We start from the raw sequence: 13,564 nt of genomic DNA on the forward strand, positions 1-13,564 counted from the left end.
GGTCTCCGAGGCTCCGCCCCCGCCGGCACGCCCCCGCCCCCGCCGGGTCCGCGGATCCTGCGGCCTCCCTTGTCCACGTGGCGCCAGCAGTGCCCACCCCTGGCGCAGGCGCGAGCTCCGGCCGGTGCCCGCCTGCGGAGCCTGCCTAAAAGTGAGATGACGCTGAAGGATAAATTTACGGAGCGCCCGCTGTGTGCGGACCAGACTGTGCTCACAGTACTGGATTCACAGCACCGCCTGAGGGGACAAAGGGCGACCGAGCGGAAAAGGGGACAGTGCCAGGTTCTCTGAGCACTGAGGACGCAGGAGGTAAAAGTGCGGCCAGTCCCCTGAGAGGAAGAGGTGACCGTTCCTCCGTTCATGCGTCCATCCATTACCTATCCATCCATCTTCTCCTTCCATTTTCCACCAGTCAATCATCCAACCACCCGTCAGTCTCTTCGTCCAGAGAAAGCTAGATACGTATCAGGAGTAGAGGTCAGCAGAATAAACGTGGACTTTGCCCTTAGAGACCTTTCAACCTAGAAGAGGAGTCAGACGTTAATCAAATACATATATACGAAGGAAATAAGACAGATGCTCTAGAAAATGTCAAGGTTAGATTGGAGAGATGGTAGGATCCCAAATCCTTCAGCAGATCAGAGGTTTCTTCCAGTGATTAACATTTGAGCTGATACATGATAGCCAAATAGAAGTAAACAAGGAAAGAAGGGAAGAATTTTCCAGGCAAGAAAAGAGTCTATGCAAAGGCCCTGCAGCAAGAAAAGAATGAGGTCCTCTGTGCTCTGGGAAAAACTTGGAGAGTAGACCTTCAGATCATTAGATATTTTCAGGAGAAGACTTTCTGAACCTAATTTCTTGCATCTTTTCATACCCAATTTAGTTCAGTCACTCAGTCGTGTCCAATTCTTTGCGACCCCATGAACTGCAGCACGCCAGGCCTCCCTGTCCATCACCAGCTCCGGTAGTACACCCAAACCCATGTCCAATGAGTCAATGATGCCATCCAACCATCTCATCCTCTATCATCCCCTTCTCCTCATGCTCTCAATCTTTCCCAGCATCAGGGTCTTTTCCAATAAGTCAGCTCTTCACATCAGGTGGCCAAAGTATTGGAGTTTCAGCTTCAACATCAGTTCTTCCAATGAACACCCAGGACTGATCTCCTCTAGGATGGACTGGTTGGATCTCCTTGCAGTCCAAGGGACTCTCAGGAGTCTTCTCCAACACCACAGTTCAAAAGCATCAACTCTTCGGCACTCAGCTTTCTTTATAGTCCAACTCTCACATCCATACATGACTACTGGTTTTTCCAGTGGTTCATACCCAGAACAGTACTAAATTTATTAACAGTCACATCTGTTCCTTGTGACTAGCACAGTCCTCTGCCAAAGTGTGTATTTGACTTCACATACCCACCCTTTACTTAGAGTGGTGTATATATAGTGACTTCCCTCCCCACTTTAGAGCAGTTCCTCAAAGATAGTTAAAAGGCTGTCTTCTGGGCTTCAGTACTCACTTTGCCCCAAACTCACAACTCTCCCAATTTTTTTCAGTCATCATCACCAAGGAGTTAGCTTGATGCCTGACGGCACACAGCGTTCACTGTCATAATGATGGACGTGAAAACACTTGCGTTTTATCTGTCTGGCCTCAATGCTTTGGATGCACACCCCATTCTTTCCTGCCTCCATGCCTTGTTGGAATCCCTCCCTCTTCCCCAACGGCCTTCCTACCTTTTTATGTCCTTACCTTGCTCATTCCTCAACCTCCAGCTCAGAAGCCATCTCTCCAGCATCTCTTCTTGGAGCTCACCTTGACATGTCATGGGCATCTCAAAAGAACCAAGTTGACAGCCATATTCTCACTCTCCCACTGCAGTCTTGGTGCGTTTCCTCCCCCACCCTCCAACCCTCACCACCATCCCTCCCACCACCCCACCCCTCTAAGGCATCACAGAGCACCAAGCTGAGCTCCATGCGTTATACAGCAGCTGCCCGTCAGCTCTCTAAAAGAAAAAAAAAAAATCCATACTTTAGAATGGGAAAAAGGGATGATTAGATATTCTTTTAAGAGAACACTTAAGGCTCCAATAATCACGATTCTTTGGGATATGTGCCTTTAAAATAAAAAAAATTTCCCCTAGATTATTCCACTCCTCTACAGAGGTGGAAATTAACCTGTAGAAAACAGACAGCGATGCAAATAATTCTTGTCCGTAGAAAGGCCCATTAGCTGTGTCCAGTAAGATACAACTGACATTGCCCTGTGGATAGACCGTTTTTTTGCAAATTCATTTCAGCATTCCTGTCACTTCTCCTTTGAACAAGTTGTAACCTCTTAGTGCTTCATTTATTATTAAGTGAAATAAAATCTTTGATATGCATTCATTTTATATGTGTAGAAAATCATGATTTTTATCTTTCAAAAAATTATCCTTTCACCTCTGACATCGCCTTCCCCACCCATACCCCCATCCATCCTCAAATCTGACAATTTAACTTTATAAATGTATCTTGTGTCTACTCTCTTCTCTCCATCTTACTTGCCACCACCAGTTTGCCTGAACTGTCCATCCCAGGCTCCTACCTGGCTCTCTTCCGATTCATTCTCGACTCAGCAGCCCGAGGGATTTCATTACAATACAAACTGTATGATTTCTAACCCCTGCTTAATCTCGTCCAAGGACTTCCCACTTATTTTTTTTTTTTTTAATATTTACTTATTTGGCTGCGCTGGGTCTTGCTTGCTGCGTATAGGATCACTGATGTTCATTGCAGTATGCAGGATCTTTTTTTTTTTAATTTCGGCATGCAGAATCTAGTTCCCTGACCAGGGATCAAACTCAGGCCCCCAGCATTGGGAGTGCAGAGTCTTAGCCAGTGGACCATCAGGGAAGTCCCCCCATTTCTTCGAGAAAAAAGACCAAGGTCCTTGCAGTGCCCTCCCACTTTCTACCTGACCTGGCTTCATCTCACCCACTGCCCCGCTCTGTCACCACAATCCTTCGGCACTGAACTTCCTTCAGTTCCTCCATGGAGTGAGGAACAAAGCGGATCTTGTTGTATGAATGAGGTTACTTTGGAAAGCACCTAAGGATGGGGCTGGTTGCCAGGACAACCTTCTATGTGACTGAAGAGCTGGAAATTCAGTCCCACCCTTGAGCCCTGGGGAGGGGAAAAGAGAAGGACTGTGGGTTAAATTCATCACCAATGGCCAATGAGTTCATCAATCATGGGTGTGTGATGAGCCCTCCATAAACACCCACAAGGATGGGTTCTGGGAACTTCCGGTTTGGTGAACATGTGCAGATTGGGGGAGAGCGGTGCTCAGACAGCCTGGGAGCTCTGAACCCCTCCTCACACTTGCCCTGTGCCTCTCTTCCATCTGGCAGATCCTGAGTTTATTATCTTTTAAAATCAACCTGTGATCTAGCAGGTAACATGTTTCCCTGAGTTCTCTGAGCTGTCTGGCAAATTCACCAACCCTAAGGAGGTTATTAGAACCATGGGCTCCAAAATCACTGCAGACGGTGACTACGGCCATGAAATGAAAAGACACTTGTTCCTTGGAAGGAAAGCTGTGACAAACCTAGACAGCGTATTAAAAAGCAGAGGCATCACTTTGCTAACAAAGGTCCATCTAGTCAAAGCTATAGTTTTTCTAGTAGTTAGGTACAGATCTGAGAGTTTGACCATAAAAATGAATGAGCACCAAAGAACTGATGCTTTTGAATTGTGGTGCTGGAGAAGACTCTTGAGAGTCCCTTGAACTGCAAGGAGATCAAACCGGTCAATGCTAAAGGAAATCAACCCTGAATATTCATTGAAAGGACTGATGAAGCTCCAATACTTTGGCCACCTGATGCGAAGACCTGACTCATTGTAAAAAAAACCTGATGCTGGGAAAGACTGAAGGCAGGAGGAGAAGGGAATGACAGAGAGCGAGATTGTTGGGTGGCATCATGGAATCAAAGGACATGAGTTTGAGCAAGTTCCAGGAGTTGGTGGAAGGACAGGGAAGCCTGGCGTGCTGCAGTCCATGGGGTCACAAAGAGTCGGACACGACTGAACACCTGAACAACAACAGTCAAGTTGAAGATGCAGTGCTTGTCCCCAAACAGGGATCAGACTCCCCAAACAGGGACCAGATTCCCCAAACAGGGATCAGATTCATGCCCCCAGCACTGGAACCGTGTAGTCCTAACCACTGGACCGCCAGGGAAGTCCCCTTGTATGGATTCTGAATACAGCACTAAGGATCCAGCCCTTGGGATGCCTTGCTACTTCTGGTCTGTGAAGAAGTCCAGCACAGCCTTCTGGAGTGAAAGCGATGCCACAGGATGAGAATCCAGGCTTCCCAGCCAAAAGCCAGTGCCAGCTCTCAGGGGCTTGACTGAGGCCGTCTTGGACTTTCCAGCCCCAGAAGAGTTGTCAGATGACTGCCATCACATGCGTGGTTCCAGGGAAGACGGGCAGGAGAACCACCCAGATTGCTGGTACCCCAAATCAAGAGAAACAAGAGATCACTATTTTTTATTGCTGTTTTGGGATGGATTTTTACAAAGCAACAGATAAGATAGCAGATGGTGACCTTTTAGGGAATTGTGAAGTCAATTTCCTGGGGGAGGAAAACAGCATAAAAATGTATATAAGACGGCAGAATAGAAAATATGAGTTCATTTCATACATAATAGTTTCAATTATCTATCACTGTATAATAAGGCATTCCAAAAGTTCACAGTGGAAAACAACCACCATTTTATGCTGAAACTTCATGGATTCTTTGGGAATTTGGAAAGAAGAGCAGGGGAGACTTGTGGCTCAGCGGTAAAGAATCTGCCTGGCAATGAAGGAGAGGCAAGACAGGCAGGTTCGATCCCCGGGTCGGGAAGATCCCCTGGAGGAGGTCATGGCATCCCACTCCAGGATTCTTGCCTGGAGAATCCCACGGCCAGAGGAGCCCGGCGGGCTACAGTGGGGTCACTAAGAGTTGGACACGACTGAGCGACTGAGCACACACAGCAGCAGGAGACGGCTCTTGACCCGCTGAAGCCTCGGCCAGGATGGCTGGCTGAGGCTGGATGAACTGACTGGGGCCGAGTGTCGGAGGCCTCGGCTCTGACTCTGATGAGCCCCTCACTCCTCCCCTCCACGTCTTCAGGAACAGGAACGTCCAGCTTGGCTTCTTCGCTCCCAAGAGGCTGGCAGGAGCATCTGGGGCTCTCACTCTGCACAGCACTCCGTGCGGCAAGCTGGGGCTTCCTTGTATCTCAGCGGTCCTGGGTGGTTGCACTTCTTACTTGCTGGCTGCTTTCTGCAAGGCTTCTGCTGACCTTGCCCCAGAGGTCCATGAACATCCCACCTGATACATTGTTTTGGTCAACCAGTAAGTCACAGGCCAGCCCAGGTTTAAAGGGTCAGGGGTGGAGGAGGGACTAAGACCCCACCTCTCCATGAAAGGAGATAGAATCTGCAGCCTAGCTGGCCTTTTGTCACACACTGTGTTTCTTTCCTTTATTTATTTATTTTTTGGCCATGCCCCAAGATGAACCAAAGAATTGTTGCTTTCAAATTGTGGCGCTAGAGAACTCTTGCGAGACCCTTGGACTGCAAGGAGAGCAAACCAGTCGATCCTAAAGGAAATCAACCCTGAGTAGTCACCAGCATGCTGCAGTCCATGGGGTCGCAAAGAGTCAGACACGACTTAGTGACTGAGCAACAAATACAACATGTGGGATCTTAGGTCCCCGACCAAGGATAGAACCCGTGTCCCCTGCATTGGAAGCATGGAATCTTAAACATTGGACCACCAGGGAAGTCCCATATACTAAGATGTCATTGTTTGTAAGACACAACCTGACTTCATGGGTAAAAAATGTGAAATAAATGGTCACAGTAGAATTGATGAAATGGGTGTATACATGCTGAGCTGTGGCATAAAATGTTTTCCACTGTGGGTTGCAGATAAAAGTTTAAAACTGGGCTAAATTACACTCCAAAGTGAGGGCCAAAAGCAATTTCCAGACATCTAGTCCAGACAGACAGTTCATCACCCGGACAGCGTCCCAAAAATTCAAAATTTTTGTTATTATAAAACATTTCACACAAATGCAAAAATAGAGTAATATAATAAGCCCTCATGAATCTATCACCCGTCTTCAACAATTATCCACCCACACAGTCAGTTTTGTTTGATCCATATCCTGACCTTTCCCTGCCTCAAGATTATTTTAAAGCAAACCCCAGGTACTGTATTATTTCATCTGTAAATACCTCGGAATACAGTCTTACCATACACACGCCTTTGTTTTGTTGTAATCACGGTAATCCACTTGACTTGGCAATAAATAAAATTTACAGCCTTAATCACGGAAACAGTGAACATGTTGGGGGTGTGGGCATAGGAATGCTACAGTTTCCATCTACCATAAAGAGTTGGCAATAGGCAAAGTTTAAACTGGTGTAGGGACTTCGCTAGGGGTCCGGTGGGTAAGACTCCACATTTCCAATGCAGGGGGCCCTGGTTAGGGAACTGGGTCCCACATGCTGCAATTAAGACTTGGCACAGTCAAATAAATAATGAGACAAATACAATTTTAAAAATTAATTTTACTTATTTTGGCTATGCTAGGTCTTTGTTGCTGATCATAGGCTTTCTCTAGTTACAGAGCACAGGCTTCTTGTTGCAGGGGCTTCTCCTGCTGCGAAGCATGGGCTTTAGGGAGCACAGGCTTCGGCAGTTATGGCACACGGGCTCAGTAGTTGCAGCACCCAGGCTCGAGAGCTTGGGGTCCAGCGCTCATGGGCTTAGTTGTTCGTCGGCATGTGGGATCTCCCTGGACCAGGGATTGAACCCGTGTCCCCTGCATTGGCAGGAGGATTCTTACCCACTGGACCACCAGGGCAGTCCCAAAGATTTTTTGAAAAATAAAAAATGAAAATTGTGAATTTGAAAACTGTGAATCAAGAGGCCATGTTAAGCACAAATTATTTAGGGGTAAGGAAGCAAGCAGAGGAAATAGTTAACCCAGTTGCACATGGACCAGAAAAGCAGAAGTAAGAGAGTGGGGTCATTGGTGTTTTACTTTAAGTGATGTACATGCTATGACTTTGATTAAATAAAACATTAACAAGAAGATAAGGTGTTGGAGAATTGATGACTAAAATCTCTTAGGCCCTATAGTTTGTGTAATACTGCAATCCCTCAGTTACATGGTTTTCATTTTAAAATAACATTTCATTAAAAATTTTTCTCTGTGCCACAGGGCTTGTGGAAATCATTTTATTCTATTTTTTATCTGATTTGTTTTGTAACATTTTTGGCTGGGCCACACAGGCAGTAGAACCTTAGCTCCCGGACCAGGGGGTTGAACCCCAGCCTCAGAAGTGAAAGTACAAGAGTCCAAACCCCTGGCCCGCCGGGGAGTCCCCAAATCACCTTATCAAAGAGCAGAGCACCCCCGTCTCCCCCTGCAGCCTGTGCTGCTCTGCACACTCGAGTTGAAAGATTAACTCTCCTACCAGTCAAACCTGCAGGCACGCAAAGTGTCATTTTGTTGATTTTAGAGTACTTTCCGCGTTCTTTGGCCGCACCCAACACGTCGTTGCAGCGAGTGTTCTGGAAGCTCCTTCCCCTTGCGTCCCAGCCCGGCCCCTGCTCTCACAGCGCCCTTCACGGGATGAGTCACCGTCCCCACCAGAGGGGGGTCCCTGGGAGGCTCCAGTGCTAGCCATCCCAGGATCTCTAGGGCAGGGTGCCCTCCAGAATTTCACATGGTGGTAGCCCCACAAACACACCTCGAGGTGCAAATCTCTGGAACCTGTGGATGTGCATTAATTTGGAAAAGTGGTCTTTGTAGATGGAATGAAGAGAAGGCTCTTGAGAGGAGATGGTCTGGGATTACTGGGGTGGGCCAATGACAAGTCTTCTTATAAAAGACAGAAGATAAGACATGCAGGGGAGAGGCCACGTGAAGGCAGATCAGAGGAGAGGAAACGCTGGAAGAAGAGAGAATAGATGCTCCCTCAAACCTCCGCCAGGACCGGGCCCTGCTTCCTCCCCACTGCGTGTGCGCACTGCAGATCGGGCTGCACACAGCGCCGGCCTGGACCACAGGCCTTGAAAAGGTGCTCCGCTGAGTCCAGGACAGGAAACAGCAAAGTCACCGGCTACTCATTCTCACCAAGGGATGAAGTCAAGGACGTGTAAGAGACAAGAGGGTTTGACACATTCAGAAATGTACTGAAGGGCGTGTGGGGTGGTCAGACAGTAGCTGTGGACCCACACCTATCTGCCTGCCAAGATTTCAGGGAAGACGGATCCTTCTTGATACCCTGAACACCCATCCTGGGGGAGGTGAGGACTTAGTTAGCAAGAGGCAAAGATCAAAAACCAAAACCACAGTGACCTCAAACACGGGCTTCCCTGGTGGCTCAGCGGTAAAGAATCCACATGCCAATGCAGGAGACTCAAGTTCCATCCCTGTGTCGGGAAGGTTTACTGGAGAAGGAAATGGCAACCCACTCCAATATTCTTGCCTGGAGAAGGATAGGGGAACCTGGCAGGCTACAGTACATGGGGTCGCAGAGTCTGACACGACTTGGCAACTAAAGAAATAACAGAGCTCAAAAACGCATGATGTGAAATTTAGAGAAACTTACAGGCTGCACTTACGAGGATACAGTAGCCTAGCACAGTTTTTAATGGTGAGAAGTTTTTTAACGGGACCACACCTGGACCACAGTGTGAGTGTCCTCCCATCTCGCTGGTGGGCAAGTCCTGGGCACTGGCCGTGAGAGGAGCAGATACATGGCTAACAAGGGTTCTTAGAGACGCGAATCTATAGTAACATCTCCTGCTTGCTTTTAGAATTTCTCAATTGGTATTTTTTTAAGGCATAAATGGAATCAGTGAATCAAGTTGTCATAAAACACCTGCAGCTTATGAATCATGGATGACTGTTTCCAGAAGCTTTCAGATACTCAAGGCTTTCTTGGCTTTGGTCAGGCAAAAAGGGAAATGTAAGATGAGAAGGACACTCCATGGTTTTAAATTTCACGCTTGCTAACCCTGCATGAAATTTAAATTCTCTAAATTCTTAAAGAGATGGGAATCCCAGATCACCTTACCTGCCTCCTGAGAAACTTCTTGTATGTGGGGCAAGAAGCAACTGGACATGGAAAAACAGACTGGTTCAAATTGGGGAAGGAGTGCGGCAAGGTTGTATATCGTCACCCTGCTTGTTTAACTTACATTCAGAGTACATCATGAGAAATGACGGACTGGATGAAGCGCAAGCTGGAATCAAGATATGGGAGAAGTATCAATAACCTCAGATACGCAGATGACACCACCCTTAAGGCAAAAAGCGAAGAGGAAGAGCTTCTTGATTAAAGTGAAAGAGGAGAGTGGAAAAGCTGGCTTTAAACTCAACATTCAAAAAACTAACATCATGGCATCTGGTCCCATCACTTCATAGCAAATAGATGGGGAAACCATGCAAACAGTGACAGACTTTATTTTCCTGGGCTCCAAAATCAGTGCAGATGGTGACTGCAGCCATGAAATTAAAAGATGCTTGCTCCTGGGAAGAAAAACTATGACAAACATAGATAGTGTATTAAAAAGCAGAGATACCACTTTGCTGACAAAGGTCCCTCTAGTCAAAGCTGTGGTTTTTCCAGTAGTCATGTACGGATGTGAGAGTTGGACCACAATGAAGGCTGAGCGCTGAAGAACTGATGCTTTTAAACTGTGGTGTTGGAGAAGACTCTTGAGAGTCCCTTGAACTGCAAGGAGAGCAAACGAGTCAATCCTAAAGGAAATCAACCCTGAAAATTCATTGGAAGGACTGATGCTGAAGCTGAAGCTCCAATACTTTGGCCACCTGATGTGAAGAACTGACTCATTGGAAAACACCCTGATGCTGGAAAAGACTGAGGGCAGGAGGAGAAGGGGACGACAGAGGATGAGATGGTTCTATGGCATCTCTGATTCAAAGGACATGAGTTTAAGCAAACTCCAGGAGATAGTGAAGGACAGGAAAGCCTGGAATGCTGCAGTCCATGGGGTGGCAAAGAGTTGGACACAACTGAGTGACTGAACTGAAACTTGTGTGTGTGCTAACTTGCTTCAATCAGACTCCTGTCAGTCTCTTTGCGACCCCAGGGACTGTAGCCCACTAGATCCTCTGTCCATGGGATTCTCCAGGCAAGAATACTGGAGTGGGTTGCCATGCCCTCCTCCAGGGCATCTTTTCAACCTGAGGATGGAATCCACGTGTCTCTTTATCTCCTGCATTGGCAGGCAGGATGTTTACCACTAGCGCCACCTGGAAAGCCCCTGCGAACCCTGAGAACTAAGAAATGCAGAAAATAAGGGCTGCTCCTAAGTTAAACTGGAAGATCAGCAAGCACAGCTTGTTAAGAGGGAAACACACGATGACCCACAACAGTGCCAACAGAAACAAGCAGGGATGCGTTCACCCGCATAAAGCAAGCATGATGTGCCATTCAAAAGGGGAGCCCGTCAGCCCTTGGAGGGTAGTTGGAACCGGGAAGAAAACCGAGGCCATGGTCGACCAGCAGTGCCCACACACACAGCCCGAGTGGGCTTCCTGTGTCCCCAGAGCTACTGGCGGTAACCTCTCTGAGTGCTGAGGCCAGGCAACGTCCCAGGTGAGCAAAGGCAACGCTGCTCTCCTTCCAGTGCTGCTGCGGGGCCCTCTGTGGGCGGCCACCCTCATCCCCTGCCCTGCCACCCGCTGGGGCCCAGCTGTCCCCCTGGGATCCTTTCAGCCCTTGAGCTTGGGTGTTCCCAGCCCTCTGCCACGACGGACTGAGACACGACTCAGGACTTGGCTTGAGATATCAAGGAGACCGTGAATCCGGAAGGACACAGCCCTGTGTGAAGAGCAGGAGAGCAGAGCCCCCACGGGGAGGAAGCAGAGCAGGGGAACATGCCCACACCCACCGCTGCCTCTGGCACAGGCCTCTTCTTTGCCTCTCTTTGGCCTGAAGCAGACCCCAGCTGCGGCTGCTCCGCAGGTGATTCCTAAAGATGCATCTCCTGCAAGAGCTATTGTTCCTGCTGCTCTGGGGCTGCGTGAGTGCGCTCCGGAGCGACAGGCAAGTGGGGCTGCCACAGCTCATGCTGGGTGTGGGGCGGCCTGATGCTGGACGAGGGTCTGATACTGGACCAGGGCCTGATTCTGGACCAGGGTATGATCCTGGGGGGAAGGTCTGATGCTGCACTAGGGCCTGATGGTGGCGGGGGGAACATCTGATGCTGGACTAGGGGGAGGGCCTGATGCTGGGAGGAAGGTCTGATGCTGGGGGAGGGTCTGATGCTGGGGGGAAGGTCTGATGCTGGACTAGGGTCTGATGCTGGGGGGAAGGTCTAATGATGGTGGGCAGCCTGCTCCCAGATCTCTAGGAGAAATTTTTTTTTCATACTTCCCCGACCAACTTGCTATATTCTTTTTAACTGAAGGATAATTGTTTTACAATATTGGTTTGATTTCTGCCATATATCAACATGAATTAGCCATAGGTGTACATGCGTCCCCTCCCTCTTGGATCTCCCTCCCACCTCCCCTTGCTACATTCTTGTTTCTATGGATATATGAATAATAAAGATTGTTGACTAAAATAACAGAAAAAGCGCCCACACACAAGCATGCGCACGCACACTCCCCAGTGCATCATCCGGACCACCCCGCCCTGGGACCCACAGTGAGCCTTCATGCCTGCACTGTGCTCCCACCCTCGGCCCGCTGCCCTCGCCTCAGCAGCAGAGAGGCCCTGTCCCCCCAGATGCTAAAGTGATGGAGCCTCTTGTCTCCGGAGCCAGGGGCATCCAGGGGCATCAACACCTGGTCAGCCGTCCTTTGGGGACACCTATGTCTCCGCCTTCTAGCCTTTCCATCCTCTCCATCCGTTTCTCTTAACAGAATGTCGGCGTGATGACACGGGCTCCCATTACCAGCTCTGGCCTGTTCTTAGTGAGAGTACAGCTTACCCTCGGCACTCCTGATTGGCAGTGGGAAACTTTGCTTCAGTACTTTATTGAAAGAAAGCAATAAATAATACTGTGATAAAAATAGTTCAAAAGTAGACTGTACATACTTTGTTACATATTCAGGAAGTTCACAAAAGATTAATAGAAAAACAGAACAGTAACAATGAATTGTACAAGTAAATTAAAGGCGGGACCCACATAGAAAGAGACATGCCGTCTCTTGTCTACCGAGATATCAGCTGCATAATAAATAACGCACCATGATCTGAACGCATCTCTTGCTGGCTTTTTAATGTGCCGCTGAAAAAGTAAAAGTTACATTTGCTACTTATACAATCCAAAATGGCTATGTCATCAAAATCTAAAAATGTACGCCTAGGTCCATTCTTTAAACATGTTTACAAACAGATGTAAAAAGATGATTTACATAAGAAAAATAAGGCCTTTGTCAGAGCTGCACCATGCTGTCGGTCGGGGTGTGGCGCCCTCACGGCCAGCGCACTGGCGTAATGATTGGTCCTCGAAGAGTCGGCGCCCTTGACCCTGCCTCCCAGGAGGAGGGCAGGGACGGCGGGCACAGCGGGCTGTGGGTGCCCAGGCCCCACCCCCTCCACCCCCGTCTAGTCTCTCTTCCCCAGCTCGTGGCTTCTGCCAGTCACCCGAGACGAGGGATCCGGGTCACGGAGACCAGGTTGCGGGAGAGATTTTCATAGTCTTCTAGTCATCCTTTCAGCCCAGATTTCACTAGAAGCTCACATTTAACACCCAGTACTTTTAAATCTCTTCACGCTGCAGAGAAAAAGCATTTTCTTGCTAGAAAAAGTACAGTTTAGGTCAGTCGTTAAAATACAACAACAATTGGTTGAAATTAAGTTTGCTCATTTCAGAGTGATTGTTGGAGAGCTTGGTTACATTCTGGAAGGATAATGCACACCGTGTCATGACGATTTTACAATCGCAGTAAAACCCCTTCTCTCATGGTTTATCATTTAAAAATTAAACAAGAATAATTACAATAAATGCATCATTTACAAAAGCCCTATATTTGTTCATAGGATTTATACATACAAGCATTACAGTACATTCATTTGAAAGACTAAAATCAGGTATCAGAACATGAATTGATCTGAAAGGATATTTATAGCCTGGATATACAAGAAAAAGTAAGTAACTATATAAATGAAGTCATAAGTTTACATAAATATAAGAAACATTAAATTCTAAAATATTTTCTCTATGGTATTCATGAATTTTTCACTAATTAAAAACTCTGTAATAAAATATCTTAGGGTCCATATAGCAAGTATGAACAGATTAAAGATTCCATCGAGTTCAGAATGCCGTCTTTGCCGTATTCTGGACGCTGTGTAATCACCTGTAGAAGTAGTGCGGGTAAACTGGAAAGAAACACGCAGACGCGTCAGTCCTGGGGCGGCGGCTGCTGCCCGAGCCCTGCCCCTCAGACACACCCACCCCATCCTGGGCTTCTGGGGCTTTGAGAACTCAGAGAAACATGAAGGACCAAGCAGATCAAGGAGAGAAC

General features: G+C 47.8%; 1 protein-coding gene across 2 annotated transcripts in view; it reads right to left on the reverse strand.

Annotated features, from left to right (window-relative positions):
• Positions 1-12,287: 12,287 nt before the first annotated feature.
• PPFIA1 (PTPRF interacting protein alpha 1) overlaps positions 12,288-13,564 on the reverse strand; it is an 81,642-nt gene continuing 80,365 nt past the window's right edge. For both annotated transcript variants that reach the window (XM_061161534.1, XM_061161543.1), the window contains one exon: positions 12,288-13,418. The gene's annotated coding sequence lies outside the window, so the exon portion shown is untranslated. The remainder of the gene's footprint in view (positions 13,419-13,564) is intronic.

This window comes from Dama dama, chromosome 2 (genome assembly GCF_033118175.1).
Source record: "Dama dama isolate Ldn47 chromosome 2, ASM3311817v1, whole genome shotgun sequence".
Lineage (NCBI taxonomy): Eukaryota > Metazoa > Chordata > Mammalia > Artiodactyla > Cervidae > Dama > Dama dama.